This window comes from Corvus hawaiiensis, chromosome 3 (genome assembly GCF_020740725.1).
Source record: "Corvus hawaiiensis isolate bCorHaw1 chromosome 3, bCorHaw1.pri.cur, whole genome shotgun sequence".
Classification (NCBI taxonomy): Eukaryota; Metazoa; Chordata; class Aves; order Passeriformes; family Corvidae; genus Corvus; species Corvus hawaiiensis.
In genome coordinates, this window is record NC_063215.1 from 107,098,055 (window position 1) to 107,117,873 (window position 19,819).

At 49.3% G+C, this 19,819-nt stretch overlaps 1 long non-coding RNA gene across 1 annotated transcript; it reads right to left on the reverse strand.

Annotated features, from left to right (window-relative positions):
* Window positions 1-4,556: 4,556 nt before the first annotated feature.
* On the reverse strand, window positions 4,557-7,473 carry LOC125323900. Its single transcript, XR_007202686.1, has 3 exons — window positions 7,432-7,473; window positions 5,778-5,930; window positions 4,557-4,597 (listed from the first exon to the last, which is right to left on the reverse strand). It is a non-coding gene; the product is annotated as an uncharacterized LOC125323900 (long non-coding RNA).
* Window positions 7,474-19,819: the final 12,346 nt, after the last annotated feature.

Below are 19,819 nucleotides of genomic sequence, written 5' to 3' on the forward strand. Positions count from 1 at the left end.
TTTTGCCATGTTTTCTTCATGTCATTTGTGCTGCTGTTTGTTATTTAGCATTACAATGGGGCCACCTATTACCATGTTTGGGGGACAATGGACCCAGAAGATCCTGTGTAGTCTCCAGTTTTCTGCCTCGATCTATTCTGTGCTCACAAAAGGCCTGAGCAAAGCAACAAAGAGAATGTGCCCAAATCCCAAAGCTTTGCTCCTTTGCAATGTCAGACGGATCTGGCTCAGAGGTGTCTTCAATCACAATTCCATAGGTAAGAAGAGGACGTGTATTTCACTGGGAAAAGAGGCACTGCTTTGGAAAAGGCATCTGTATGTATATTTACCCAGGACAGCAGTCCAACGGCGTTGTTTGCAACTTGTTTGCAGAAGGATGAGCGGACTGTGAGGTTATTGAACAGGTGACAAGGGTTCCTCAAATCTGTACCCTAGCCTGGGTGCCATTCAGCCCACGGGTATGGGATCATTTGGTACCATGGACCAGTGCTTGCCAGCATATTGAATTCTTGCCTAGCTGGAAGAAGCAATTCTGGGTTCAGCTCCAGCTCTTGGTGGGCTGCATGATCACTGACAATGCTGCCTTTCCAGAATTTATTTCTCAGTTGCCTTTCATAGTCATTTGAAGCTTTTAAACCTCACATGGCAATTTGCTCTGCCTTAGGGAAAAACACTTCTGAGCCCTGTGCAAACTGTAACCTTTTGACACCAAAGTCTTCATGGTTTCCAGGCTCGGATGTTAGAGAAGAAAATGCATGTGAATGTGTTACTTAGGTTTTCTGGAGGAAAAACTCTGTGTCACGTGGCTGCGTGTGTTTGCACAATTTCCCTGTTTTCCTGTGGGCCGCTCACTGGAATGGTTGCGCAACCTCATGCTGGTTGAAAGATTTTCATATATTTTGAAGAGCTTTGGGTGGGGACAGGATAGTTCCTATGGTGTTTCTCTCCACATTTCAGTCATTAAATTCATCCCATTTATTGATGCAAAATGGTATCTTTGCTTTCGAAGTATGGAACCAGATATTTACAATGCCCCTTTTTCTACGCAGTTGTCTCAAGTTCTGAGGACAGTTACGATTTTGCCAAAACTATGGCTGGAGGAGATCCAGGTTTTGTTCCATCTGTCTCAGAACCTGTGTCTGGAGAAGTGCAGGGCTCTGATCAACTCTTCCAGGATCCAGACCAATTGTCTACCTAGCAGGTAGACTTCTGAAATTTAATGTGCTGGACCACTCTCATTAGAGCAGGTTCAGTCCCTTGACAGCCACATTATCAGGCACCATTTTCTGGACAAAGGGAAAAAGCAGCTACTGGGAGGAGAAGGAAGAGATCTGTCCCTAGCCATTTCCCTCCTTTTCCAAAGAGAAAAAAGACCCCCCAAGAAGGGTGAGCACCGTCTTTACCAAGAGGACTAGGGATGCCGATGGAAACGAGTAACCAGAGTTGTGCCTGTGCAAGACAAGTCGGAGTTTACAGAAGTATCCTTTCAAAAAAAATTGGTTTAAACCTGCCCAGCCTGATATTTCTCTTCCCCATCCAAACCCATTTTTTTGTCTAGAGAATAATTGCCACGCTTTCAGTGGCTGGATTCCCTTCACTTAACCCAAGTGGGAGTAGGAGACAGCAGAAGTTACACCAGCAGAAAACTCTGTCCTCATCTGATGAACAGCATCAATAGGCACCTGCCAGACAAATACATCTGGACTGAAAGAACTTGTCCTGAAGCGTGGACCTGAATTAAATATTTCAGGGTAAGAGGCACCAGCCTGTCCCACACAGCCAGGATGTAGTGCCAAGACACACTGAATTAACTTTCCTGCTGCAGGCTTGGGAAAGGAGCTAAAGGAAAGGAACAATGAAGACACCCTACATACTTGGACAGTGTTAGTGGAGACGAGCTGGGGGCTGCTTTTGCACAGGTCTAGGAGGAGTGCCACTCCTTCCATCCGTGTCTTAAACTCCTTGGCTTCCAGGAGATTGTACAGCTTCTGGAGCGGCTCCGTTTCTTCCACAGCCGGAGGTAACGTGACCTGGGCTTTTGGGCGGCGTAGGAGGCGTCCATCAGAGGTAGACTTCACCCTGTTGAATAAAACCAAATGCGGACCTGTTGGTGATCATACCTTCAGTTAATTGTGAGCAGAACATCTTGGAGAGGTTTCCTAATGATGTGATTTCAAGCTAGAAAATCCTGATCTGAAAAACAACGGGAGGCCTCATGACAATCATTACAGGAGACAATCTGCAAGCAACATTCTCACCAGTGCTTACTCAGGAAAACCAAGGATGAGATGCATCTCACTTCTCTCCAGACGGCTTCCCAGGTACACATGTCGCACTGCTTTGTGAGGAAAGAGAGATGCTACTTCCATGTTTAAATGCCTCATCATGAGGGAGGTGTGCGTCTTATAATAAGGAAACTCATCCCTCTGGAGAAGTGTCTCTACAGCAGGCATGACAATCTGGAAAAGTAGCTCAGATGCATCTGAACAGATGGATAGGGGCATATCTGAAGGATCCAGAAAATCCGTAACAGGGATAAAAACAGAAGCCAGACATCCCAGCACTACGCTCACATGATTGCTTCCCTAGAGACTAGATCCACAGCTTAACAAACCCACTGGGAACAACTCTCTTGAGCATGGGAAGATCCTGACTATGCTACTGAGGCATGTGGTCACTCTCCTGCCAGCGCTGAGCATGACAGAGCTAAATAAATCCCCTCTGTTATCAGAGGACAACAGGTACAAGTAGCTCTCCCACTGGCAGGAAGAGACAGCAAGGACCAAATTCCTGTCTCAAATGCTGATTGCAGCACAGGGGGAAATAAACCAAACATGCTGTCCATCAAGCAAACAGTATGAAGGACAGGAATGTCAAGACAAAACGTCCACATTGAGACACCTGTTGACCAAAGTTGCTCAGGAACTGGCTTGCTACTTACTACTCATCTTGGTACTGTCTGAGGGTAAGAAAACCATGACTCAGGAAGGCCAAACCACATGCATGGGAAGTGCTATTTTGGGGAACGGCATCTTGCTTCTAGACTGGGACTTCTCATCAAAACACCCATCTGAAAAAGACTGCTCTCAGAGGAAAAAAACCCTGCTTGAATTTACTTGTCCCAAGTGAGGCAGCGGAGACATGGCCCTCTCACAGCCTCCACAGCACTGTCCTTGCCACTGCACTGGATCTTCTGAGCTGCAACCAATGGGTGTCTTTTTGTCGCCCATTTTTTGTGGAAACCCTTCCAGAGAAGTTGTGTTCAGCGTAATGCAGAAGGAGACATTTTTTATGATAGAGCATTTGTAGGGAAAGGAAACAATCTCTGGCACAGGTCATCTCCACCAGAAAGATTTTCCTGAGGAAGAGACATGTAAAGCTTGCCACGTGCTTTGTCACATCTAACTAAAGTGCTCAGTACCGTTTACTAGAAGGCAATGTGGCCTGGGGCTTCTTCGAGCCATCGCTCCTCTTCTTCACAGGCTTCTCGACAGATGGGTGTTCATCCTTCTGCGTTTCCATCCCCTACAAAGGCATAAAGAAACCCCATGGATCTTTAGAATGTAAAATAGGAAATTACCTGTTTAAAACACAACTTATAACCAGGATCACTGCAACCAAGGCTTGGGCAAACCTTTCCGAACTTACAGAAGGAAACAGGCCAGAGGTTCAGTGATGCCAACTCTTTGTTTTCAATAGCCCAAGGCAGGTTATGGCTGCTACCATACTGAGCAGCAGTCTAAAATCCCCAATTCATTCCTCTTGAGCATAAATGGGAATAATGCAAACTGGTAGGGAACTAATGCTCTTAAAGGAAGCTGCAGAAAAATTTGGACTCTTTGGAGGTTGGCCCATTGTGTTGGAAGTTGATTTGGTTCCACACTCACTCTCCCTGTTGCTGCACAAAGGCACACTCCCTTCTATAACGTAGGTAAAAAGAATAAAAATACCCCAGGCAAACAAATGATTTTCCACTGGATGCTGCTGAATTCACCAAGCTTCTTCCAGCTGCACAGGGCATGACAGCAAGGCAGTATTCCCAGAAGACAGACAGTAATTGTAGGAATTGGGATTGACTGGGACATCTTTTGTATATTTGGAAATTTTCTTGGCACTACTGCTTCCTGTGTCTTTTGCAAAGACTCTGTTATCTCCAGAAGCACTGTTCTCACTTAATTGCGTCACTGGGGGCAGAGTAGGGATAGTGGGGTGGGGGGTTATGCTTAAATGTAAACACATTTTCTCCTCTTTCCCTTCCCTGTTTGTGGCCAATATTCAAAATATCCAATACCCCACTTTTCCCCTAATATTATCAGTTCCTTTGTGCTCTGCAGATGAACAGGCTACGGATCAACAGTTCATTCCCAGGAGCAAAATGATTTGGCAGAAGAGGAATGAGATAAGATTAGGTCTGTTTGATCTCATATCAGCAGTGGCAATACTTGCACAAAGGAGACATTTCTCCTACCAAGCACTTACTTTCTTCTTCATTCTTGTCAGAATATCTTCCAGGTCACGGGTGGAAAGAGATTGTTCCAAAAGCCTTTTAAATTTTTGGTGATTCAGCATCATTTTCACCATCTCCTGTCCATAATGCCTAAAACAAGAAAGAAAGAAAGAAAGAAAGAAGGAAAGAAAGAATAGAAGGTGAACAAACAAATGAGGAGCATTAACAGAATAAGCTGATACCTTAAACTCAGCAGCTGCCATACCTGCATGAGAAGGCATTACCTACTCAGCAAAGAGAGAGATTTACCTCCACTTGTCACTGCACAGTGCTGTCAGCTGAACACAAGAGGCAAGAGGAGAACGTGGGGCAACAGAAAAATACAATCTCACTCTGAAACTGTGGGTGCGCTTCTGTGGCATCGAAGGATCCCAGGGAACAAGCAAAACACCTCTGCTTTGAGTCAGAGCTTATTAGCAGTGTCTTGCTGCCATTGCACAGTAATTTGCCTTTCTTTAACTGGCAGGGAAGCCAGGACCAAATGCCTCATGCTTGCTTTTGATTATTCTATACCATATGTATGCACAGGGACAGCTAGTTGCTCATGCGTTCTTGGCAGCTATTAATGGGAATTGAATCCTCAAAGTGAGGGGATTTGGGTGGTTTGGGTTGATTTTGCCACTAGGAAACCACAGTTTTCTTCAGGAAGCAATTTGGAGGTCATTCAGCCACAGATAAGAGCATTACAGAAATCTGCAGAAGAGGTTTAGAAAGACTGAATACATTGGCTAAAGACCCCGGGAATATTTCTAGGAAAGTCTTAAGTTAATGAGAAATAGATGTATGCGATCCTTCAGTGATGAACATTAGACAACATTTTGGCTTTGTCTTGTGCACCTAAGGCCAAGCAAAACTGTTTGACTGGCTCATCTGATGGCTCTTTTGATCTCAGGAAAGAATCATTCAAGTCCCAGGAAGTTGGCAATGCTCCCTCTTGCGGGACAACCTCACGTTCCCCAGCACAGTCATTTCCCCAGACAAGCCAGGGCAGTGGTCACAGCACCAAGCCTGACAGAGCTCAAGAAGCCTTTGGACAATGCTCTCGGGCACATGGAGTGACTCTTGGGGGGCCCTGCACACGGGCAGGAGCTGGACTCGATGACCCTGATGGGTCCCTTCCAACTCAGCGTATTCCGTGACTCTGTGAACCTCATCCACACAGTGAGGGAACTTAATATTTCCTTTAGCTTCCACTCTTTTGTGGTTTTGCCCTTTACAGCCAGACACCCAACAGTTTTCCTGTTTTAGGAGGTGAAATGAAGATCATTACCTTGTGTCCTCGTGACAGTCCTGAGCAAGCGTCCCTGCCGCGTGCGCCAGCCTCTCAGCCCTGGGCGTTCCTGCGAGCTTCGTGACTCCAGTTTTCTCCATCAAGGACAGGAGGAGTTGGGCCGCGCACTTCCGCACCTGGACGTGGCGGCTCCTGGGAAGAAGAGAGCGGACACTGGGGCACAGGGAGCAGAGGGACACAGCGCAGGCCTTGGCCAGAGCATGCTCCCTGTCATTGCTGGGGGAAGGAGGCCTGGGTTCTCCCTGACACTTGGGACACCTGTAGAAGGTTCTGTCCGCAGAGAAACACAAAGTTAGCACTCTACAGAAGGACTGCCTGCAAGCAAGAGTGAGGAATTCAGTCTCCCTGCACTATCTGATACTCAACGTCTTTCCCCAAATTCACTCTGAGAAAGAGGGAAATTAAAGACAACCCAGGCTGACCCATCAGGGGCCAGCCACTACACAGACAGCCGCAGCAGGATTGAGGATATTTGCACCCATTTACCCCCAAATCTGCAGACCTTGGGAAAGAAACAAATGCAGGGAAAACACGCTGTGGGACATGAAGTTGCAGAATATTCTGCAATGCAGCCAGTTTCTTCTGTGAGGCTTGGCGAGAGATACATCTGAACGTTTCCCCCTTTTCCAAAGCTGAGGAAAGGGTGGCAGTCAGTTTAGCCAGCTTGTCCTGTTCTAGACAGTGTCTCTTGGGGACTATCAGGCCCAGCACCAACACTTAAGGCAGCACCTGCTTCAGCTGTCCCATGGCAGTCGGCCTGTGAAGGTGCCTGTACAGTGATTCATCATCTCAAGGCTAACATGAGACATCAGTTTGAATAGCAAGTGGGCCTCTAAGGCCAGGACAGTCCTACAAGACTCCTCTTGGCAGGAGCTGCACCTGCTGTGCAGGCTGTGCCACACCCAGCACGTTCTCCCCCATGTGCTCCATGCCCCAGCAAGAACCCTCCTTACTTCTCAAGTGAATGGCATAATGAGGATGCATGGTTTTTCCCAAGGCCTCTGTGGTTAGGGCTGTGAAATATCAAAGAGCGCTCACAGCTGCAGTTGCAATTGTCCCTCTTCCCACAAAACCACAGGGCTCTATCCTTAGCCTTTGCAGGCACTTTCACTTGCCCACCATTCACCACATCTAGGCAACTCGGACAGACTGGGAGAACTCCAGGAAGCAGCAGCAAGCTGAGTCAGGGGAGGTTGAGCTTGGATATCAGGAAAAAGTTTTTCACCCAGAGGGTGGCTGGGCACTGGAACAGGCTCCCCAGGGTACTGGTCACAGCACCAAGCCTGAGAAAGTTCAGGAAGCCTTTGGACAACGCTCTCAGGCACATGGTGTGACCCTTGGCGTGTTTGTTCTGTGCAAGGCCAGGAGCTGGACTCGATGAGCCTGATGGGCCCCTTCCAACTCAGCATATTCTACAGCTCTGTGATTCTGTCAACTAAAGGGCTGCACGAGGGCAGAAATAGGTGACAAGAGGAAAGAAGTGAGGTTGATTGGAGAATCAAGTCACTGAGATCACAGAAGATGCAGGATACAGGACCCTTCCCTCCCACCGTTCCCATTCTCTCTCTCAGCCCTTCTCCCCCCCCACACACAATAGAAGGTGAAGAATATCACTAAGAGAAGAAGAACCTACTGGACTCCACTGTCCATGAGAGCAGTCATTGCTCGTGCAGGAGTCACATGCTCCACCATGACTCCCAGGGTGTGACTGGCTGCTTTCTGAACAAACTCTGGGGAGTTCCACACCATCTGGAGAAGGACCCGAGCAACCTCATCCACCTCCGAGTCCATGTCCTTCTGCAAGGTCACAAAGAGCTCTCCAAGAGTGACGATTGCAGAGTAAGACACCTTTGAGCGAAGGTTGGTCACCTGGGGAAGTCATGCGGGGAAACATAAGAATCACCTTGAAAAGAAAACCAGTTGCCTTAGACAAAAGTCCCAGGAAATGACAACACTTCCCGCTGTGTCCAGGGGAACACAAAAGCACAGGCAGAGCAGAAGAGCACAAGCACAGAAAGGCACTTAACTCTGGCACCTACTTGTGCTAGGCCTCAGGCCTGCTTCCTGCAGGCCTAAAACATATTATTTCACTTAAAGTGTTCTACGTAATTCTTCTGGAATGTCCACTGCTTTGGTTTTAGGCCCTTTTATTCAAAAAACAAAGAAACAAATTAAAGCAAGGGCTGCTCTCAAGCCATAAAGGCACAAGTCATAAAGACAAAAGAGTCATTTGTTCCTGTTTGAAAAAGCAACAGCAGCAGTTGAAGCCCTCAGCCAGGAAACAGAAAACACAGGCTCAAGTCTACAGACTAATTGGCAGTGTTGAATTACAGCTTGGGCAGAGATTTGGACTGCAGCAAATAACATAATTAGTGTCTCCGCTTCTGCATTTGCACGTTGCATTGTAATGGCAGCTCGCTCCAAGAGGAGAGTGTCAGATGCCCGACCTACCAGTAAATAGAGCTACATGTGCACACAGATCCTATAGAGAGCTGACAGACATGAGAAAGATAAGGTCTAGAAACAGAAATGAAGGCAGTCCCTGAGCACACAGGGAGATGAACAAGCACATATCTACTCTACACACCGTGTAAGAAGCACGGAGGACGATTCAGAACAATGTTCTTACCTCATTGGTAAGTGCCAAGCAAACCTCACGAAGTCTACAAAGAAGGACTTCTGAGTGGGACTCAGCCAGGTGTTTGATGCTGAAGAGTCCCTTCTCCTTCAGCTCCCTGAAAGGCAAGTACCAAAAAGATTGACTTTCTCTCCACCCAAGAACTAGGCAGCACCCTCTGAATTTACCAGGCTGGCGGCTCAGTCAAACAAAGGGAGGTGCTTTTCAAGCAGTACTTGATGAAATCGTGGAACTCGCTGCCACAGGTTGCTGTGGCTGTCAAAAGCATACACAAATCCAAGAGGCAAATAGAGGGCTTTCAGAGTCTTCACTTGTGGCCGTTTAACAAGACAGCCTTTCTGAAGTCTCTGGCACATGAAGTCCCTATGTCAGTGCTTCCTGGAGGCTGTGAGACCGTGCCATGCTGCTGTTTCTTGTCACCTCCCTGTACCTGTCCCTGAGACACAGTCCCATTGGGCTGTGTCTGGGGCATTTTCCTTCTTTGCCAGCTCCAGCAGGCAGTTCAGCAGTGAGAGTCTGCACTGGCACTCTGTAGCTGAGTTTCCACTCTGCAATCTAGGCCTGTCTGTCACCCACTCCACTCCACCTCACACATTCTCCAGGAAAGCAGCAGGATGCCCCAGAAGATTCCACACCCGGGCAAGAACAGCTGAAAGTCTAGCTTTTCCCAAAAGCCCCTACCTAAAACAACAGCAACATGTTATTTACAAGGTGCAAACAACTCCCTCTCTCAGCACTTGCTTTGGGCAGGACCTGAGCTACAGGAAGGCGCGTGATGCATCGGGGCTGCAGCGCAGGGCTGGCGGCCGATGCCACGGGCATCCCTGAGTGTCACCCGGACCCCCCCACAGCTGCAGAAGCTCTCTGCACCTCACAGGGCACCAAACAGAAATGGGGAAGAGAAAGCAGAAGAGACAGGGCAGAGCAAAGGCGACTGCACAAGGAGATGCATTGCAGCAGATTTTTCATGCTTATCCCAGGGTGAATGGAGTCCTTATCCCAGGGTGAATGAAGCATCCAGCAGTGAGTAGATGATAACCCAGACATCAAAAAGACAACCAATATCACCTAACATTTGTGGGGTTATCACCTCTGGGCCTCTACAGGCCTCCTTCTGTCTGTGTCTAAGTTTGGGACACATTGTGAGTATTGACAAAACATCTCAGGCCCATATGAAGCAGTGAGAAGGAAACAGTTGACTTGCAAAAGTGCAAGATTCCTAGAGGATTTTATTTCTTTTTCCTTCTCTTCTGCCATGAGCCCCTCAGGACTAATGACAGGCTGAGTGACTCTATAGCACAACTCAGTGCATTTCTCAGAAAGAAGAACTCCCTGTAGCTGCTCCTGGGACTCACATGCAGAAGGTCACAGGCAGACCCTGACTCCTGCCACTGCTGCCAGCAGTGGGGCCAGAGACAAATCTTACTCAGTCCCACTGGGCCCCGAGGCACCCAAATCTCTACACTCCAAACTGCTGCCATCCTGCTTCTGGCTTCAGCCAGCAAATCATCTTGTCCCACAGCTTTCTCTCTTCCCTCAAGATTTCCTTTGCAGCTCCACAGAGCAGCAGGCAAAGCGAGGAAACAGCACGGACCTGCTGCAGCTGGAGCACTGCTGCAGACCAAGGCCAAGAAAAGGCTGCTCTCAAATCTTTATCCTCTCTCTGCTCTGGAGTGGTTTCACTGGTGCCCCTCGGCTCTCTGTGCTGTTGGGGCTCAGAGGCACTAGCAAGATGCTCTCCTAACCTACCTTAACGCTAAGAGGGAGACAGAGTGAACGGGGCCTTTCTTACCAGTCATCGCTGCTGAGCAAGGAGAGTGCCTCGAGCAAGGACTGCTGTGGCTCCAAAGAGGCTCCGTCCTTCTGCCCCTTCCCACGGAGCGGCTCCTCTCGGCGCTCGGCACCAGTGGCCGTCTGCGGGGTCACTGTAAGGAGAGGGTCAGCCATGAGCGCTGCAGCCCCGGGCAAGGCACCCCGCCATGGAGCGGCCTGCAGCCCCATCTCCCAGCCAGGCTTCCATGAGGTACAAACTGGCACTGGCTCAGAGAATTCCCTGCTCTCTGGCTCCTTGCTTTCTCCCAGCCCCCCCAGCTGGGCACAGCTCCTTGGCTCAACCTGACAATTGCCCACACAGCGCCAGCTCCCAAGTGCCACAGGTACCACAGCCAGCGGCACGTTCCTGAGGCCGCAGAGCTCCCACTCCCTGTGAGACAGTGCCCACCAGCAGGACTTGCTCCCCACGAGGGACCCCTCAGCTGCCTCTCCTGTCTCAGCGCCCTGATTTCCCCGAGCCCTGAGGACAGAGGCACTCTGCAACTCCCTGAGGAAAGACCTGCAGCTGCCTCGTGACAGCACCAAGCCGAGCCTGAACAAGCGAGTCCTGCTGGGCCCGGCTGAATCCCCTCAGAGCAGCTACCAGGGAACAGCGATACCTGACCCTTCACACCTCACAGCGCCTCTGTTCCCATTGGCTTCAAATATTCTAGACAGAGGGCAGCTGAGTGCACTTACATTTCAGCCTGCTCTTGGGAAGGGAGTAGTTCATGGATTTTGTTCTTTCCAAGCATCATGAATCTTTACTATTTCAATAAAGTACACACTGGCTGTATTTGAAAGATGCTGAGGTGAAATTTGTTTGTCCTCAAATGGACTTGTGTGCACACTGTGCAAGCCTAAGCTTTCTCTTGTGGAAAAATGGAATCTCTAGCCCAGATGGTTGATAAAAAAGCCTTCCAAATGCAAATTGATGATAAGAATACGTAAATACAGATGCAAATTGTTGGCAGACACAATCTCTTGATAGTCAGTTTACAAGGTATGAGAAAATTCAGATGATAAATGCATTTCTTAAGAAACCCACTTGTCATCCAAAGGACTCTTGATCATCAATTTCATGTCATGCACTCAACAGGTCGTTTTCTAATGTGTACAAGGAAACATCTGAGCTGTCTCAAATGATGGAGTTTAAATATTGCACAGAATCTAGATGAACTGCTCTAGAATCTGTAGAAGTTTTGTGCTACCCTGCATGTTCTCACACAGTATGGAGGAAGTGTAACATCAAAAATATTCAGATGGGAGCTAATCTGGCTGTCACTGGTGTACCCCTGTCACTGCCATCAGTGGTGTCACTGCAGAAGGATGTGGATGTACACATCTATATTCAATAGGAATGGGGAGCCACGTCAGGCTAGTTCTGGTCAATTGTGAGCATGGAAGTAGCATCACTAGAAAAGAGCACTCAAAGTATCATTCCTAGCTCCCTTCTTCTTCTCTCACCCTACTCAGGATCATAGCACAGGCAGGCTGCCCTCACAGGAGAGGCAAGAGCCACTAGGGACTATGTGCTGTGTATTCACTGCGGGCAGCAAACAGCCTGGGAGCACCAGGCAGCCCCTCCTGGCTGTCACCTGCTACACAGGCCGCTGTATTTGGGTGGGGTGACACAGGAGGCGCTGCTTGTTCCCTCTTGGCATTGCAGGCCGTGGGATGGCAGCGGCGAGAAGCCATTGGGCGCTTCTGGGAGCAGCAGCACGGCTGCACCAAGTGGCTGACTGCCATGCAGAGACAACCCTTGCTGGGAGAGCAGGAAAGCTGGCTGCAGAGGCGGACAGCAGCACAGGCAGAGGGCCAAGATGGAGAGTGGACAATTGATCGTGGTGGTACTCGTAGGTGCACAGTGAGCACACCCTGCCAGACTGCCCCGAGCTCATCCCTGCAGTTACAGCTGCCTCCTGGCACCAGTGCTGTAGTTTGCTCTATCAGGATGGGCAAAAGCCAGAGCTTAGGTCTTTACCACTACTTTATGCAGCTCAGCTTTCCAATGGATCAATAAGAACCAACTGCTCCAGTTCTGCCGAGCTGGAGTAACTCAAGAGTAGATTTGCTGTTCATTCTCAGCACAGGCTATGAACCCAAGATCCCAGCTGTGGTGGCTGAGGCAGGAGGCAGTTTGTGCTCCTTGTGCAAGGAAAACCGGTGCAGGAAAAAGCTGCTGTGGAGCAGGCTTACCTGAGGAGTTGCGTGGGAAGCTGCCGTCTCCATGGATGATGGGCTTCTTGGGCAGTAAGGGCACGTTGTCCTGCTTCCTCAAGACCTTCTTCTTCAAGGCACTACCAGGGTGTTTCCTCTGCACACTGGAAGCTGTGCCATTGACAGGCGGTAGGCTAAAGCCTGCAGGGACCAAAGAGGAGCTTGGAAGTGGAGGGTGACAATGGAAAGGCCCAGAAAACTTGCTGGAGCTGGGTAACATCTCTTTGTTATCCCAAAGAACTTCAAGTATAACAGTGGCACAGAAACCAATGGTTTCTGAAGAATGTCTCCTGTCCTCACCTTGGCAATTACACACAGTGAGGTGGAATGCTTTATTGCCATAACCTCCCACTGCTCCAAGGTACTGTTTCTCAGCCTGTGTCAGGAGGCCCTGCTTGAAGCAAGAAAATCACAGGAGTGCTCCAAGACAGATGAAGAGCCTACGTGATCAGTGAGCAGGCAGTTCCCTTCCTACAGGCCATGGCAGGAGAATAAAAACCATGTGCAATACGCAGCAAGGAGGGGTCAGTAGCTGTTGCTTAACACTCATGGCCAGGAATTGCAGCTGTTTCTCACTTCTGGCTACTGAAGGACTCAGCTGCTCTCGGAGACCATGAGGCCAAAAAGAGGAGTCACGTGGAAACAAGTTGCAAAAACATTGATGCTAATGCATGGAAAAATTGAGAATGAGAGGGCTGTGAGATACAGCAAGAAAGGTAACCAGGAAAAATCAAACTCTCCCATTTTATTTTGCACCCTTGCTTACACTCAGCATTAGAATCCTTGCTTCTGTGCTTCCCAGGATGCACTTTGCCCACATTCACTGATGTGTAGCTTGCTCTGCCATTCAGAACTTCTCTACAAGGGCCTTTGCACATAAAGAATGCTTCTGGCATGACCTTAGCACCATCTCCAAACCAGTGACCTTGCCACCACTGGAAATAGCCAAGCAATTGCTCTGTAGCTGTCAAATATATTCCCAAGAGAATCCCCACCCCCCAAGAGTGGAAGATTATGATTTTCAGGGACAGTTTGGGCCTAGCACTAAACAGTCACTGGAAAGGAAGTCTGCTCATCCCTGTCCTTATCCCTCACCTTTCCAAAGCCATCCTTCAGAGCTTCGGCACTCGTAAGGCCAGCACTGGTGGGGTGATCCGTCTCCTTGGCCTGGCTCACTGGGAGGCCTGTTAATGGAAGCAAAGGTTCCTGTAAATCTCTGGCACACTTCAAGCCCCCAACAGCGCCTTGCTGGGCAACAGGCAAGACAGCTTCCAGATTGCAGAGCTCTGATAAGACCCAGAGATTGTGTCTGAGAGCAGCAAGCTACATATGCCTAGAACCTCTCCCAATGGATGGGCTACTGCCACAGTGCACTGGCAGCAGACATGGCATTGCTCTGTGGCCAGCAGAATGAAACCTCCTGCAGGATGGAGGCCTCAGCCCTGGATGCTGGAGAGCCGCTGCGTTTGATAGAGAAGGGCAGAGATGGAGCTTGCTCTTGACAGAGATTCTTATCTGCCCTAATTCATGCTGATTTTAGTAAACATCTTCTCCCTGGTTCCTAAAAGAACTCCCGGGTTCTAATACCCGTAAGCATTTAGATCAATATTTTCTTCTCTTTGTGGCAATATTTTAGAGGACATGAAAAGAAAAGCTTAGGATTGCAGGAGTGTTAGCAAAACGTGAATTGTGTTCTTGAAATTGGATAATTTGCTTTCCCCAAGGATTTTCATTCTAAACTGTGTGAGATTGGGCCACTTTCAGGCCAGTCTGACCAAAGGCTGATTTTCCTAATGGAAGTGGAACAATGTAGCTCATTCTGAAACACTCTCCAACAGAGCCCTTAAAACTCAGAGGATGAATCACTCTTTACATGGCTTCACAGAGGATTAAAACACGTGGCAACAAAGTAGCAGAAAACCAATGTCTTAAATCCGGATTTTTTGCCCTGCAAAATGGTCAGCTTAATAATAAAAAAGAGTTAGATATGGGCTTTGAGGAAGGAGGGCTATTCTGGATTGGGGGCAAGGCCTTGGAAGGTAAGAGCATCTGAGAAGTTGACAGGGAAACTACTGACTCCAGGGTAACCTCCTTGGGACCAGTGCAGTCAGTCCCAAGTGCAAAGTGGAGACACAAAATATAACAGAGGCCACAATGCCAACATAAAGCATCAGAAGCTACAGTATTTCATGTGAGAGATTCCCTGGAAACTTCTAAAGAGCTGCACAGGGAAACACGCTCCTGCCAGCAGCCACTTGAGGCAGGCCAGGGAGACACCCTGACCCACTTGCACAGAGCCAGCACAGGAACAGCCTGGCCTCTGGGCTGCCCTGGGACAGCAGGGAGCCCAGAGGCCTGTGCTTTCCAGGAATGGCTCAGCTGCACACGCACCCTCCTGCTCCTCTCCTGGCCCCACAGCTGAGCAGCCCTACAGCTCCACGGGGCACTGGGAGCAGCACAGTTCAGTGCAGGGGGCACATGCAGGGCAGAACTGTTCCCTGGCAATGTGCCCAGGCTCTCTAGGCTGGCACAAGAGCCTTCCTCCCGCCAGAGAGCGGCCCAGCTCCCGCCTTACCTCTTTGTGAGACTGAGCCATGCTCAGCCTTCACCTTGTGCTCCCTGGCAGTGACCCCGGGGGCAGCGCTGCTCAGCTGCCCCTGCCGGGGCTCCTGGGCCAAGGCCCCCTGAGCAGGCTGCGAGCGGAGACCTGCACTGCCAAGGCCGGGCTTCCGCACATCAGTCTTCAAGCCAAAAAGTTCAGCCAGTTCCCTTGGGAACAGAGGCATCCCAGGTCCTATCACACACCATGAACTCTTTCCCTTCTTCCTCTGGGTTTTTGTTGTAGACTCAGAAGAAGCTGTAGATCAGGTACAAGGGAAGAAGTGAGTTAGTTGAACTCCCACCTTTACAATCACCACAACTAATGGGTGAGGCACTCGAGGGGTTATTTATTATTGAGAAGATCACTTTGTTTTTATTTTTCATGAAACTAGCATCACTATAATTGCTCTGAACTGTATGGAGCTGGCAGGAAGGGAGAGAGAGATTCCACTACTTTGCTTCTGTGCTGCTCATGGCTCATCCACTACTTGGGGATCCCTTTCCTTCCAAACAGTTGGCAACCCACAGGGGTCTCTAGAATTTGACAATTCCACCTAGGAATTAATTGCTTTCCCAAGCCAGTTTTCAAGGCCTTTGTTTCTGTAACTCCCCCTCAGTTCTTGGTTGGGTTTTCTTGGTGGTTTTTATTTCTCTTTACAACAAAGGCAGTGCTGGGACACAAACAATGGCACCACGTGTTAGAAGCAAAAGAAGATTTGCAATCCCCATTACATGTCCCCACTATTCAAGCAGCCCATATCTGTAGGGAACACATTGTTCATGCAAACGCCCCAGCTTTCTCTGCTTTGTTGCTCCAGGAGTTTATTCCCTGCTTTCCTTCCTGCAGAGACACCCAAACCCAACATAAACATGACCTGCCTCAAAACATTTCTGATCTTCGCTAATCCTGACAATTCAAAATTTTCTTAATGGAAACGGCATGGTGCAGGTTAATCTGAAATGCTCTCCAACGGAGCTTTTGAAACTCAGAGAACTAATCATTCTGTACAGGCCTCCATCAATGATAAATCGTTTTTCTGCATCAGCAAAATTGTTTCTTCAAATCTCATCTCTCCTATCATTCCACGCCCAGAGATGGCAAAGGAACAACAACCCTGGCATTGAGGCTTTGAACTTGAAAGCAGGGACTGACACACATGCACCAGACACCTCATTTGGTCTGGCACAACTCTTCTTGTCAGGGATCAGGCAAGGCAGGGACGGGGGACAAGGCAGAAGGCATCTCCTCCCCCAGCCTCAGCCTGCAATACTGACACGGGCAGGGAGAGTTGGGGAAGAGATTTGGCATCGTGAACCTGCCATAGGTGGCTTTAGGCTTGTGCTGTCAGAGGATGACAAACTCTGATCCTGCATAGGCTGCATCCATTTGGAAGTCTCCTTCCCCTTAACTGGAACATTCACAAGGACTTTCTGTCTAAGGAGGTTTCCCTATTTCTCCCCATGCAAAACCAGGCAATGTCCATGAATCTCCTTCAGATCTCAAAGGGCTCAGCGCAGAAACTGCCCCAAGGGAAGGTGTTCTCCTTCTTCCTTCAAAGGCAGGAGGAAGGAGTGGGAACATTTCTCCTTTCATGCTAAATGTCTTTTTTTCTCTACTAATTATGACCTTAGAAAGGGTGCAGGGAGATGAAAGGCATGTGCAGGATGGAGAGGAATGTTTTCTTTTCCTGCGGTGCATTTCCCGAGCCCCAAGGTACCAGTGCAGCTCCTGGAGTAATTTTCACTGCACCACCGGAGCACACTCCCAGTGACCAGGCTCTGGGAGAATCCACTGAGCCCATCAGGGAATTGAAAGGAATTTGAAGACATTTAAACCAGGATGGTTTTCAACCAAACTGTCACAATGCCACCCCTGGGTCAGCATTCCAATGGGCATTTTAGGACAGACATGCCCTGTACCTACCTGCATGTTCAGAGTTCATCTCTTTGCTTCTTCCGCTGGATCTTGGCCTTGAGAAAAGGGAGGACAAACGAACATATGAGGAGGTAGAAAGAGAAGGGCATGGAATGTGTGTAGCATCAAAGGAGGCAAACCTTCTTAGCATGGTCCCCCTGATGAAGGAGGAAATGCAACACATAAACCCAACACGATGCAAAGCTGAGGAATTGTCCTTAAGCTTTCAGGTGCTGGAGTCCCACAGAGCTTGCCAAGCTCCGGCTGAAACACAGCAGTCATTCTTCAACTTGCATCAGACCTGCCCAGTTCTCTCCTTTTGCAGCCAAGTGGCTCCTACAGCCTCTGTGAAGCAGCAAGAGCTGCTGAGCTGAGACACAAGTCTGTATGGAGGGCAGCTACTTTTGTTCTCCTGCCCAAGCTTGACTTTGCCTGCTCATGCCTTACACTGGTGACAGTCTCGGGCTACATGGGGCCATAGCACTGCTCTCTCCTGAGAATGGCAGTACACCTCCTTGCTCTTTCAAGGACAAAAAGGCCTTTTCCAACTCAGCTGCTAGGTAAGGATATTCCGATTGCACTTTAAAAGCCCTACGGACGCTTTTCAATTGGAATGATACTTCTGGGACTCCTGCTTTATCCTTGTCACTAGGATAAGCTTGACAGCTACATTTTCTCACACATATATCCAAGCCAATGTCTTTGCATCAGGTACAGTCCTATAACTCTTCTCTAGCACCTTGCCCTCTTTGATCTTAAGCCCAGATCGAAATACTAAACATCGATCAGATGATACATCTGTACCCCAAGTTTTATCTGGGCTCTGGTTTCACGGTGGAGGCCCAGGCACAGAGAAGTCACACCTGACATTTACAGGAGCAGCACCTGAATTTGCAGACACCTCCTCAGTAGCCAATATTTGCCCTGACATATCCTCATGGCTGCAGAAGTTGACAGGCAAGGATCACAGTATTCAAAGAACCACAGTATCCAGATCCATGCAATACAGTTCCCAAATGACAGCACAAACACCACAGAGGGAATCAGTAGCCAAGTCCAGCAGAGGACCTGTTCTGAGGTGCTCTTAAGCCCTGCCTCCTCTTCCCCACAACCACCTTTGCTCTTAGGGCATATGGTGTTGGCTTTGCCATTGTGCTGGATCACCACAGATGGGCAAAATGGGGAATACACTGAGGTTTGCCTAAATACAAGGGAGAGATGACTGTGGAAAATAACCTCATGAGATGGGAAGCGTGAGGGGAACAGCACACTGGAGCAGCAGAAACCTTGGCTTACCTCATCTCCTGGGACTCCTGGAAATCCAGCTGCGGAGAGCTTGGGACAGACGCTGCCGCACTGCTCACAGGGGGACTCACTGCCTTGCGTATTGGGGGGATCAAAGGTGGTCCCAATGATCCCTTCTTCATATCCCCACCACTGGAACACAGCAAGGAAGCCTGCAAAGAGTAGAACACAGTACTCCTCAGATCAAGCATCCAGCCTTGCCCCCATTCATGCCTGAAGACATTTAGCCATGCTCTTAGCTGAGACCTGGCAGAGATGTCAAACTGATGGAGCAACTTGGTCTAGGACAGGGAATGGAAAGGGAAGTGGTGAGGGAGAGGCCATGTCCCACATTTGCCATCGCTATCCCTGTGCTCACTTCTCTGGAAATGTGGCTACATTCCCAGATGGCATCCACATGTTTGGCACCAAGATGTTCTGCGGTGCCACTGCCTCCACTGGCCTTTTGGATCGTATGGGAATGGCCTTGGATCCCTATTCTCTCCCTGTCCCTAAAGCACCTAACAGCCAGTGTGGATCTCCAGCCAAGTCCCCACAAAGCCATTCTGCAGGATGTCTAAACCTGCTTTTCTCAAGCCCCTCATTTCTGCTGCTGCTTCCCTTCCCTCGTACAGTTCCCCAGCAGCCTTTGAGCCCCGATGCTGCTGAGCTCTGGGCGTGCTCGGTGCTCTCCAGCTCCCACACATCCATCATCTCAGGCTCACTGGCATTTAGGAAGTTCTGCTGAGCTCCCTGTCCTGCTGCTCTCTGGAAGGCCTCTGCCTGCCCAAGTTGCTCCAGGGCCCCCATGCCATGTCCAGCAAGCGGGGTGGAGGCAGCGGGGGCAGATGCACACCCTTCCTTAGTATCCCATTGTCCCTGGCACAGCTAAAGAGCCAAATCAGGCCCTGTTCAAACTTCAGTGGAAGGATCGGTTCCTCTCAGGGATACGCTGGGCCCTTTCTCAGCAAGGCTGGAATCAAGTACACAAGCTTTGGGTTGGACATTCTGTTTACCAAAGCTGTTGTTCATCTGCCTCCTCCTGCACCCCACGGCAAACCCAAAACAACTGCAGGTCCTGGCCCTGCTGCAAAGGCAATCGTGGGGGTGGGCTCTGGGCTGCTCTCCCCATGGCCACCTGCCATCCCTTCCCTCTGGACAAAGCCATGCCAGAATGCACAAAGCTGCCCAGAAGCTGATGAAGTCTAGAAATAGCATCAGAGACAACTGGGCACAAGGGCATGGCTGTACAACTCAAAAGCTGACACAACCTGGAACTGACTTTGCAGGACTGCCTGTTCCAGCAAACACCTTTCTCCATCCAAACAGGACACAGCTGACAGAAAACACCACCAAGACACAGAGATGGTTCACACATACCCGTAGTTTACTAAATGTAGAAGGATTGGTTCACAAGATTGGCCAACTTCAGCTGCTCTGACTGCCTGTTGGTGTTTTCTCAGCCATAAGACAGAGCAGGAGCCACAAGAGAGCCAGAAACCATTCAAAGACCTCCCCTGCTATTGATACCCGCTGAGGACATGAAGCCTG